We start from the raw sequence: 12318 nt of genomic DNA, 5'->3' as shown, positions 1-12318 counted from the left end.
GACCGTGAGGGAAAAATCAATTGAATTTGTATTTTTAGTGATATGAGGAAAATGTCTCAAAGCTTATGTAAATTGTTGTAATTCCTAGACCTTTTCAGGACTTAATTTGCAAAACCCTAGTGCATTTGTTTTCAGTTGTAGTTGACATATTTATATCAGTTTCAGGTGTACAACATAGCATTAGACATTTATATAATTTACAAAGTGATTATCTCAATAAATCTAGTACCCATTGAACACTATACAATATTATTGACTATATTTCCTATGCTAATCTTGAGATCCCCATGACTATTTTGTTGCTTCACTTTAGTTGTTCATTGCTTGCTTGTGCATGTGTAAGTGCCTTGACCAGGCAAGCCCAGGGTTTCAAACTAGTGACCTCAGCATTCCAGGTCAATGCTCTATCCGCTGTGTCACCACAGGCCAGGCTCCCCATGACTATTTTGTAACTACCAATTTGTACTTGTTAATCCCTGTTTTTCACACACACCTTCGCTCCCCCTCCCATCTGACAACCATCAAAATATTCTCTGTATCTATGAGTTTGTCTCTGTTTTGTTTTTTCTTTTCTTTTGGTTTATAGATTCAACATAGAAGTGAAATTGTATGGTATTTGTCTTTGACTTATTTCACTCAGCACAATACCCTCTAGGCCCATCCATGTTGTACATGGAAAAGAAATTGTAGGGCCAGTAGTCGCCGCCATCATGGCCATGCACTTGTAGGTTCTCATTGGATTTGGGCAGACGGTAAAGAAACAGTGGAGCCAAAGAATGGTAGGCCACTTCTTTATTAAAGTCTCGCATTGGCCGATGAGCAACACACACAGAGAACACACTTCCCTTTCACTCAGGGCTCCCAAAGCTACTGATATACTCTCCAGTTCCACAACCAGGAGAATCTTCTCCGATTTCTCCTAGAATCAAAGGCCCCACCAGTCTTAGTGAAGCTCGCAAAGCCCCTCACCTCTGGTTCCCCATCTGCACACCTTCTCTTTCCCTGCCAACATGGCCTCTTTCCCATCACAGCATTATCTGCTCCTTCTGCTCCTCTCTGCAAACATGGCTTCTCTCTTGCCTCTTCTCTTTCTTCTCTCCTTTTCAAAACTTTCTGGTGCAGAAACCTCTCCTTCAGCAAACGGTAGCAAAATAAAGGCCCTTCCCAAGCAGGAAGGTAATTTGCAATTTCACAGATCACATATATCTGGCACTGCCCAACCGTCAATGCAAACTATAAGCGAACAAACATAAAAATCATATTTTACAACTTATTTGACCAACAGATGCCATTCTTTTTTTATGGCTGAGTCATATTCCATTATATATATGTGCCACTTCTTTATCTAGTCAACTTTCCATATCTTGGCTGTTGTAAATAATGCTGCAATGATCATATGGGTGCATAGTCTTTTAAAATTAGTGTTTTGGGTTTCTTCAGATAAATACCCAGAAGTGGAATTGCTGGGTCCTTCTTTGTCACTTGTTATATCTCTTTGTTGAAGTTCTCACTGCCTTTGTTTTAAAGTTTTGTATGGTGTAAGTACTATTACTACAGCTTTTTTTGTTGTTTCCATTATCATGAAATATCTTAGACCAGTGGTTGGCAAACTCATTAGTCAACAGAGCCAAATATCAACAGTACAACGATTGAAATTTCTTTTGAGAGCCGAATTTTTTAAACTTAAACTATATAGGTAGGTACATTACTATTAACTTAATTAGGATACTCCTAAGCTGGCCTATGTTAAACACTCAAGGGGCCAAAGAGCCGCATGTGGTTTGGGAGCTGTGGTTTGCTGACCCTTGTCTTAGACCAGGGGTCCCCAAACTACGGCCCGTGGGCCACATGCAGCCCCCTGAGGCCATTTATCCGGCCTCCGCCGCACTTCCGGAAGGGGCACCTCTTTCATTGGTGGTCAGTGAGAGGAGCATAGTTCCCATTGAAATACTGGTCAGTTGGTTGATTTAAATTTCTTTATTTTAAATATTGTATTTGTTCCCGTTTTATTTTTTTTACTTTAAAATAAGATCTGTGCAGTGTGCATAAGGATTTGTTCATAGTTTTTTTTATAGTCTGGCCCTCCAATGGTCTGAGGGACAGTGAACTGGCCCCCTGTGTAAAAAGTTTGAGGACCCCTGTCTTAGACAATCCCTTTACTTTCAGTCTGTGAGTCTTTCAATCTGAAGTGAGCAGAAACCATATTGAAGGATCTTGTTTTAGTGTGCATTTAGCCACCCTATGTCTTTTGATGGTTGCATTTAGAGCAATTGTTGATAGGTATTTATTGCCATTTTATTTATATTTTTTAATCTATTTTTCTTTTTCTTACAGAAGTTCCCTTAATTCCCTTAACATTTTTTTGCTTCCTCTAATATACTATTGATTGCCTCTAATATAGACTTGATTTCCATATTGTATTCTTCATTTCTGACTGGTTCATTTTTGTTTTTATCTCCATTTTTATGTTTTATATCTCTTTGTTGAAGTTCTCACTGAGATCATTGAGCATACTTATAACCAGTGTTTTGAATTGTTTATCTGGAGATTGCTTGTCTCCATTTTGTTTAGTTTTTTTTCTGGAATTTTGTTCTGCTCTTTCATTTGGGTTGTGTTTCATTGTCTCTTCATTTTGGCTGCCTGCCTGGGTTTGTTTCTATGTATTAGGTAGAGCTGCTCAGTCTCTTGTTCTTGGTGAGTGGCCTTATGTAGAAGGTATGTTATGGAGCCCACTGATGCAGTCTCTTTGGTCACCTGTGCCCCCTGCTCCAGGGGTGTTTGTTGTGTGGGCTGTGTGCACCCTCCTGTTGTAATTCAGCATTGATTGCTGTAGGCATGTCAATGGGAGAGATTTACCTCAGGCTAATTGGTTGTGACAGCTGGCAGTGACTACAGGGGGGAGCTGTTGGGCAGGGGCTGACCCTACAGAGCAGCGTTTGCCTTAGTGGGGCTCTGTGTCTGGTGACACTGCCCCCTCTGTGTGTGTCATTTGTGGAGGTGGCCAGGAAGAGCTCTTGTGTGCTCTGAAACTGACCAAAGGCTGTATTGGTTTTCGGGCCTCATGGATGTGCCCAGGAAAGGTTAAGCTGTGAACTGAGGCCAACCACTAGTGAACTGAGGCCAGCTGAGCTTGGGGCTGCTTATAGTAAAAGATACAGAGCACGCTGAGGCCAGGTGCTGCTTTTTTGGAATTTGTGAACCTCTGAGAGATTTTAGGAAAGGCTGTAGTGTGAGCCAAGACAGGCCATTTGTGTGGAAAAGCCGCTGGAAGTGGAATGGGAGGACTGAGAAGTTGGAGGGACAGAGTCTCAGGGAATCACCAGGGCAGGGGGGAAACAGCCAGGCTGAGGGAGACTCAGACATGGCACCTGCCTGTACCAGCAAGAGGAAGGTTCAGTAAAGGAACAATAGCTTCTTCCAGAGCTTCTGTCCAGGAGAAAGCTGCCCCTCCAGCTATTACCTCAGTGCCAGACAATCCAGTTCCTCCCCATATGTCCCTGGTGCTTTAAAAAAAATTGTCTTTATTCATTTTTAGAGAGGAGAGAGAGAGAGAGACAGAGAGGGAGAGAGAGAGACAGAGAGAAAGGGAAGGGGGGAGGAGCTGGAAGCATCAACTCCCATATGTGCCTTGACCAGGCAAGCCCAGGGTTTTGAACCGGCGACCTCAGCATTTCCAGGTCGACGCTTTATCCACTGCGCCACCACAGGTCAGACCCCCTGGTGCTTTTTGAGCTGCTGCCCCAACACTGGAGCTCAGAGTAGTTGAGGTCATAAGCAAGTAAGTTTGTAAACTGGTCCCTTAAGAGGAACACCTGGGATTCCAGGAGCCCTTTGTCTCACTCAGGCACGATCTGTGCTGGTTTTCAGAGCCAGAAGTAATGGGAACTTCTCTTGTCGGTTTTGGAACCCTGGGCCAAGGAGCTTGATGTGGGGCTGGGGCTCTCTGCCATTCAAGGGGGGACCTCCACAGCTGAGATATCCCTCCCCAATTTTTGAACACCACACAAGGGTGTGGGACGAGCTTGTTCCATGTCTCTGCCCATTTTACCAGTCTGAATGTGGACTTCTGTTCACCTAGATTTCAGGCAGTTCTCAATTATGGTTGTTATGTGGTTTTATTGTAATTTTGATGTGGTTGAGGGATGAGGATGTATGTTATGTACCACATTTACCTATGCTGCCATCTTGACTGAAAGCCCCTAGGGCAGGGGTCCCCAAACTTTTTACACAGGGGGCCAGTTCACTGTCCCTCAGACCGTTGGAGGGCCGGACTATAAAAAAAACTATGAACAAATTCCTGTGCACACTGCACATATCTTATTTTAAAGTAAAAAAACAAAACGGGAACAAATACAATATTTAAAATAAAGAACAAGTAAATTTAAATCAACAAACTGACCAATATTGCAATGGGAACTATGCTCCTCTCACTGACCACCAATCAAAGAGGTGCCCTTCCAGAAGTGCAGCAGGGGCTGGATAAATGGCCTCAGGGGGCCACATGTGGCCCGCGGGCCATAGTTTGGGGACCCCTGCCCTAGGGCATTATTCTATGCTACTCATTTCTAAAAATATTCCCCAGTGTGATATATAGTGAGGGACAAATTATTATGCCCCTTGTTCTTTTAGTTAGAAAGATATTTGTATTTTATGGCTTCTCTTTTTCTATTTGTTAATATTTAAAGTATTAAATCTTGTAGTGGTTTCCTATGTAGAAAAGTTAAAATTAATTTTTAAAAGCAAAAGTTAATTTAAAACAATGTTGAAAATAGGAAAATATGGTAGATATTTATTTCCCTCTTGAGTTTAACTCATGAATGGGAAGGTTAAAAGTATACCTAAGAAGACTCCCTGCCCACTCTTAAATAACCAGGTCTGATCATTTCTTGCTCATCCTGTTTGTATTTCTTTATAAAACAAGCCAGTATGAATGCATATTTTTCTTACTCATGTTTGTTCTTGAAATGAGATTGGGTTCCACATATTTGATGTTGACTGCTGAAAACTTCAGCCTCACTCTTCCCTTTCCCCGTCCCTCTTACCCGTCAGGCTGCTGAGAGCCTAGGGACTCCTGCTCTGTGAGCTGCTGCTTGCTGGGGAACCTCTCCCCTGGGCAGTGCTGTCCTTTGTCGTATTGTTGACATCATATAGCCTGGGTTCTATATAGAGAGGACTGTGGGTTGACAGTTGGAGTAATTTTTAATTCTTTGGAAGCACGAATATGGGAATGGAGTCTGTAGTGGTTTTGGGTTGATGTCTTGGGTGGAAACTATCTGTGTTTAGAGTGAAGATTTGATTGAGTCTGGGGCCCTCTCAACATTAGAGGGGAGTTAAGGAAGTGAGTATAATTTTACCTGTGAATGAGGTGAGCTCATCAGATGGTCACTCCTCAAAAAGCAGGGTTTTCAGAAAGTGAGCTGATTCCACTCTCTTAATACCAGACAGCTCCTGGGACCCATAAGTAACTGTGCTACTGCTGTTCCTGTCTCTGCTGCAGCACAGATCCTGACCCTCTGAGTTAGGAGAAACAACACCCATATCCTCACTGTAACACAGCAAAATGGATTAATTTAAACCACTGGAGGAGGCTTGTAACCCTGATGGCAATGATATGAGACCTAGAGGAGAAAAAAGAAATATATTTTTGGGGTTGGGGCAAGAGAGCGAGAGAGAGGGAGAGAGATGAGAAGCATCAACTTGTAGTTGTGGCACTTTAGTTGTTCATTGATTACTTCTGATACGTACTTTGATTGGGGGGTTCCAGCTGAGCCAGTGACCCCTTGCTCAAGCCAGTGACCATGGGGCCACAACTATGACCCCACACTCAAACCAGCCATATTGGAGTTTTGAGTCTGAGACCTCAGCATCCCAGGTTGGTACTCTATCCACTGCGCCACCACCGCAGGTTCTGGAGGAGTATGTTTTATTAATACCAGTATTGACAGGATACCTTTCCCCAATACATATCCAGTGACCTAAAATACAAAAATTTAGGAAGATCAGAAGGGAAGGAAGAAGAGAAAATGATCTAGGGCAAATCCAAAATATAGTACAATAATTTGCATAACAAAAGAAGTAAGGTCTCTGCTTGGCTTTTGGTCCTCTACAACAGTGGTCCCCAACCCTCGGGCCGTGGACCGGTACTGGTCCGTGGGCCATTTGGTGCCGGTCCACAGAGAAAGAATAAATAACTTACATTGTTTCTGTTTTATTTATATTTAAGTCTCAACGATGTTTTATTTTTTAAAAATGACCAGATTCCCTCTGTTATATCCGTCTAAGACTCACTCTTGACGCTTGTCTCATAAGTTCAACAATTATATTTAAAAATACCACAGTTTTTATGCTGGTCGTATAATTTTATTTTGTGCATTTATCTGTCCCACCCTAAAGGCTGGTCTGTGAAAATATATTCTGAAATTAAACCGGTCTGTGGCCCAAAAAAGGTTGGGGACCACTGCTCTACAACATAGGTTTGAATTAATATTAACATTTCTCGGCCCTGGCCGGTTGGCTCAGCGGTAGAGCGTCGGCCTAGAGTGCGGAGGACCTGGGTTCGATTCCCGGCCAGGGCACACAGGAGAAGCGCCCATTTGCTTCTCCACCCCTCCGCCGCACTTTCCCTCTCTGTCTCTCTCTTCCCCTCCCGCAGCCAAGGCTCCATTGGAGCAAAGATGGCCCGGGTGCTGGGGATGGCTCTGTGGCCTCTGCCCCAGGCGCTAGAGTGGCTCTGGTCGCAACATGGCGACGCCCAGGATGGGCAGAGCATCGCCCCCTGGTAGGCAGAGCGTCGCCCCTGGTGGGCGTGCCGGGTGGATCCCGCGTGCCGGGTGGATCCCGGTCGGGCGCATGCGGGAGTCTGTCTGACTGTCTCTCCCTGTTTCCAGCTTCAGAAAAATGAAAAAAAAAAAAAAAAAATTAACATTTCTCATGCACTAATTCACAAAACTTCAGGTAGTTAAAATAGGTGTCAACTTACAGATATACCTGGGGATCCCTCTAAATTTAAGGGATCCCTTGTCATTTTAGGGGAATTTTGGAATATAACACGGAGGACAAATATGTATATTTTGCCTTAACCAGCAAAACTTTTGCTTTTCCTAAATTTTTCATAGTCATATCAGCCATTGTCTAAAATATTCCTTGGTGAGCAGGAAAGCTCTGAAGTCATGATTCATAAATTAAATTGTTACTCCAAATTGGCTTGACAGAATGATTAGTTTGATCATTTATTGAGCTTCCTGTTAGTATTTTTTTAATATAAGAACAAGCCATTGCAAACACGTATTTTTCTTACCCATGTTTACTTTTTTGATGAGTGGTAAGGTTCCACAGACACCCCCTCCTTCAAGTTAAATAAGTTAGTATGGCTCTGTGTAAATTAAATCATTGAAAACCCGTATAAGAAATCTATTTAGGACAAAGTATTTATCCCCAATATGCTTCTTTTAGAAGCCTTATTTGGTCTGTTCTTGAATCTGGAAAGACTGAATGATGTCCCACAGTGGGTTATGGCAACCTTGAGCAATAAAGCAGCAAATAAAACCCTATTCCCAGTCCCCGACATTGTGGAAATTATCTTTCTTTTTTTTTCTTTTTTTCAATGAGAGGAGGGGAGGCAGAGACTCCCACATGCGTCCCAGCCAGGATCCACCCAGCAAACCCAGTAGGGGGCTATGCTCTGCCCATCTGGGCAGTTGCTCTGTTGTTCAGCAACTGATCTCTTCTTAGAACCTGAGGTGAAGGCCATGAAGCCATCCTCAGTGCCTGGAGCCAACTTGCTCCAATTGAGCTTATGACGGAGGGAGGAGAGAGGTGTGGGGAGAGAGAGAAGCGAGAGGGTGAGGGGTGGAGAAACAGATGGATGCTTCTTCTTTGTACCCTGACTGGGAATCGAACCTGGAACATCCACACACCGGGCTGATGCTCCACTGCTGAGCCAACCAGCCAGAGCCTGAAAGAGGAGGTATGGAAATTATTGGCACTATTCACTCAGCAACTGGAACATATTGTTTTCATAGGTTTAAGTATGTGTGTTCTGTTCCATGCTTATTTTAATAGACTCTCAGCTACACTTGGCCTTGACCTTTGAGGGGACATGATACCCCTTTACCTGGTTACCCTCAGGGAACTTCAGCACCATTACCACTGCTCGCAGTCTCAGCACCTGTATCCACTTTGCTCCAGGGGCACAGGTATGACATGATATCCTCCTTTGAGGACATTTGCTTTACCTTCATGCAGAACATACAAATATTGTGAAAAAGAGTTTGCAAACAGTGGATGGGCCATTGATCCCCACATTACCTGTGGAAGTACTTATTACCTTGGTTAAGTTTAAGTTCTCTCAGATGATTGCTGCTTTTGGACAGTGAAAAAATAGCAACAGTCCCTCAGCACCCACAGCATCTGTCCGATTCCTTTGGCGTTGGGGAGGCAATGTGTTCCTTGTTTACAAATTTACTTGATATTCCCTGTATGCAGTGACTGACAAATTGGCCCACCTTGAGGGCACCCCTTCCACAGAAGGCTCCAGACTGTTTAAATTGCCATACAACGGGTATTCCTATTAGTGCCTGGAGTCACCTTCACTGTAGAGGCTTTGTTCACCTCTCATGCCTCCTGGAGTTACACATGAAGGTCTTAAGTTGTCCATAGGCTTCTAATGCAAGAACTTGCCCTAGTCCCCACACTGTCTGCCATAGGAACTGCAGTTATCATCATGTACTGGGATCTCTTGAAAATAAACACACTCTTAAACACTGAGCATGTGACCCTTGGCTGAGATGATTATTATCTTTGGCCTGGGAAACAACATCTCATCAGGTAAGGATACCTACTGGTATGTCCATGTGACATGATGGAGCCAACTCTTGGCCCTGTAGCTTACGCCACCTGCAGGATGATGGCCTCTTTTCTTTTCAGTCTATTGAAAGATGTTATGATGTTGGAAAAAGTCACCATCCTCCTAAATGGAGAGTTTCCTCAGGAGTTTCTTGGAATTAACTGAATGTACAGCCCTAGGAGGTCACTAACAGACTTTAAGGACAATATCACACATGCTTGCCTGTTGAAGCTATGTGGAGAGTTGCTGATCTTCATCTCTTAATTTGGACAGTCCTGATAAAGGACCCAGCTCCAGGGTCAAACAACTCACCAAACATCAGGCAGTCTTCTTACTACTGGCCCAAAAGTGGCCCCATCTACATGTATCCACAGACTACTGGACAGTTGTTTACGAATTGCCCTTTGTAGTAAAAGAACTTTAGGAATCTCTTAATTCAGATACCCAAAATATAAATCTAGGTAAAACTTGTCTGTACATGTACTAAGTCCACAGTACAAGGTCTCACCAGGACACTCCTCATCCATGGGAGTTCTAGACTCTACTGATAGTAACAATGGCATTCTCAGAATACACAAGAACTACACTCCAATAAGGCTTTCTGTGGGCGTCTCATCTCCCTTATTGGTCTCAGACTATAGAGCAGGGGTAGTCAACCTTTTTATACCTACTGCCCACTTTTATATTTGTTAGTAGTAAAATTTTCTAACCGCCCACCGGTTCCACAGTAATGGTGATTTATAAAGTAGGGAAGTAACTTTACTTTATAAAATTTATAAAGCAGAGTTATAGCAAGTTAAAGCATATAATAATAATTAGTTACCAAGTACCTTATGTAGGATTTTCGCTAAGTTTGGCAGAATAAATCTTTATAACAACTTACTATAGTTAAATCTATCTTTTCATTTATACTTTGGTTGCTCCGCTACTGCCCACCATGAAAGCTGGAATGCCCACTAGTGGGCAGTAGGGATCAGGTTGACTACCACTGCTATAGAGCATCATATTGGCTTACTGAAGTTAAGTTCTGATCAGTTAAATGATATATGACCTGTTTCATTCATGTCAGTCATCGGGGGTGAGTTGTAATGATTCTGTCTTCATTTTTTTTTTTTTTTTTAATAGAGAAAGAGGCGAGAGATAGGAAGGGAGAGATATGAGAAGCATCAACTAAGGTTGAGGCACCTTAATTGTTCATTGATTGCTTTCTGATAGTACCTTGATGAGGGCCTCCAGCTGAGCCAGTGACCCCTTGCTGAAGCCAGTGACTTTGGGCTCTTGCCAGCGACCATGGGGTCATGTCTATGATCCCATGCTCAAGCTGGTGAGCTGTGCTTAAGCTAGCGACCATGGGGTCTCAAACCTGGGTCCTCAGCATTCCAGGCTGACTCTTTATCTACGCCACTGCTTGGTCAGGCATCTTTTTTTTTTTAAAGAGCAATTTTAGGTTTACAGAAAAGGTGATCAGAAAGTACAGAGAGTTCCCACATCACATCACATCACCTGTGTATCCACACAGTTTGCACAACTTGTGTTGTACATCTTGTGTGACTGGTATATTTGTAACAGTTGCTCAGCCAATACTTACGCATTAAAATGAACTTTTTACATTAGTATTGACTCTTGTTATGGGATCTGTGGGTTTTGGCAGATGTTTAATGACATTTATTTTTCATTTCTGTATTCTATAGTTTTACTTCCCTGAAGATCCCTTGTGCTCACCTATCGATTCATCCCTCCGTCCAACCTCAAGTCTTTCAAAACCAGGGATCTTTTTATTGCTTTATTATGCTTTTGTTGTAAAATACTTAGAATCATACAGTGTGTAGCCTTGTTAGAATGGCTTCTTTCACTTTGCAAAGTACTTTTAAGATTCTTCTATGTGTTTTCATGGTTTAATTTCATTTTCACTGAATGGTATTTCATCATATGGACTTACGACTGATTTTTTTTAAGCAAGAGAGAGAGAGACAGACAGACAGACAGACAGGGACAGATAGGAAGGGAGAGAGATGAGAAGCATCAGTTCTTCATTGTGGCACCTTAGTTGCTCGTTGATTGCTTTCTCATATGTGCCTTGACCATGGGCGCTAGCTGAGCCAATGACCCTCAAGCCAGCGACCTTGGGCTCAAGCCACTGACCTTTGTACTCAAGCCAGCGACCATGGGGTCATGTTTCTGATCCCATGCTCAAACCAGTGACCCTGTTGTGCTCAAGCTGGTGAGCCCATGCTCAAGCTGGATGAGCCCATGCTCAAGCCAGTGACCTTGGGGTTTCAAACCTGTGTCCTCAGTATCCCAGGGCAACGCTCTATCTACTGTGCCATTGCTTGGTCAGGCTGATTCTTTGCTTCTTGATGGACATTTTGCTTAACTCTAACCCTTGCTAATTATTAATAAAGCACTTACAAACATTCTTGTGTAGGCTTCTGTGTGAATATAAGATTTCAACTCATTTAGGTCAATACCTGGAGATGTGATTCCCAGATCTTACTGTATGTAGTAAGAGTACATTTAGTTTTGACAATGTTCCTGTCTCTAATGTAGGCATGCCCAATTCCGTTCCTACCAGCATTGCATGAGGATGACCTGCGGCTTCACACTGGCACCAGTATTTGGTGTTCTGAGCATTTAATAAGTATGTGGTAACATCTCATTGTTTTATTTGTGATATCCCAAAAACATATGTTGAACATGTTTTCATATTGCTTCTTTCCTATCTGTACTTTTCTTTGATGAGTACTTTGATCTGCACTTTTCTTTGGGTCTTGTGCTCATTTTTATTTAAATGTTTTGTCTTATTGCTGGACCTGAAGAGGTTTTTTTTATTTTTTGGATAGTAGTCACTTGTCAGTTTTTATAAAACATTTTCTCCTAGGTTGTGACTGTTTATTTTCTTTTCATTCTCTTAGCATTTTTGCAGAGCATGAGTTTTTTATTTTAATGAAGTGAAACATTTTTTTTCTTTATGGATTTTTTTAGTGTCTCATCTAAAAATTCATTGAAGACAACATTACTTATATTTTCTCCTATGCTATCTTCTAGGAGTTTTTCACTTTTGCATTTTACATTTAGATCTATATTTTGAGTTAATTTTTGTAAAAAAATTAAAGTCTGCATTTATCTTCCTTTTGTGTGTGTTTTTGTGTTTGTATGTGGATATCCATTCTTTCCAGCACTATTTATTTAAAAGACTTTATTCTTCCATTTAGTCCATTGTTAACTATCAGTTCACTATTTTTGTGTGGGTTTGTAGGAAAACAGTTAACTAGGGCAGTGGTCGGCAAACTCATTAGTCAACAGAGCCAAATATCAATAGTACAACGATTGAAATTTCTTTTGAGAACCAAATTTTTTAAACTTAAACTATACAGATAGGTACATTCCTTATCGAGGTAGTGCCTGCATGTGGTATTTTGTGGAAGAGCCACACTCAAGGGGCCAAAGAGCCACATGTGGCTCACGAGCCGTGG

At 42.3% G+C, this 12318-nt stretch overlaps 1 protein-coding gene and 1 non-coding gene across 2 annotated transcripts in view; both read left to right on the top strand.

The window, feature by feature from the left end:
- Nucleotides 1-12318, top strand: part of LOC136333100 (zinc finger protein 709-like) — a 39712-nt gene that overhangs the window by 19191 nt on the left and 8203 nt on the right.
- Nucleotides 6500-6575, top strand: TRNAS-AGA (transfer RNA serine (anticodon AGA)). The gene has a single exon. It is a non-coding gene; the product is annotated as a tRNA-Ser (tRNA).

Source organism: Saccopteryx bilineata, chromosome 1 (genome assembly GCF_036850765.1).
Source record: "Saccopteryx bilineata isolate mSacBil1 chromosome 1, mSacBil1_pri_phased_curated, whole genome shotgun sequence".
Classification (NCBI taxonomy): Eukaryota; Metazoa; Chordata; class Mammalia; order Chiroptera; family Emballonuridae; genus Saccopteryx; species Saccopteryx bilineata.
This window is presented reverse-complemented; position numbering and strand designations above follow the sequence as displayed.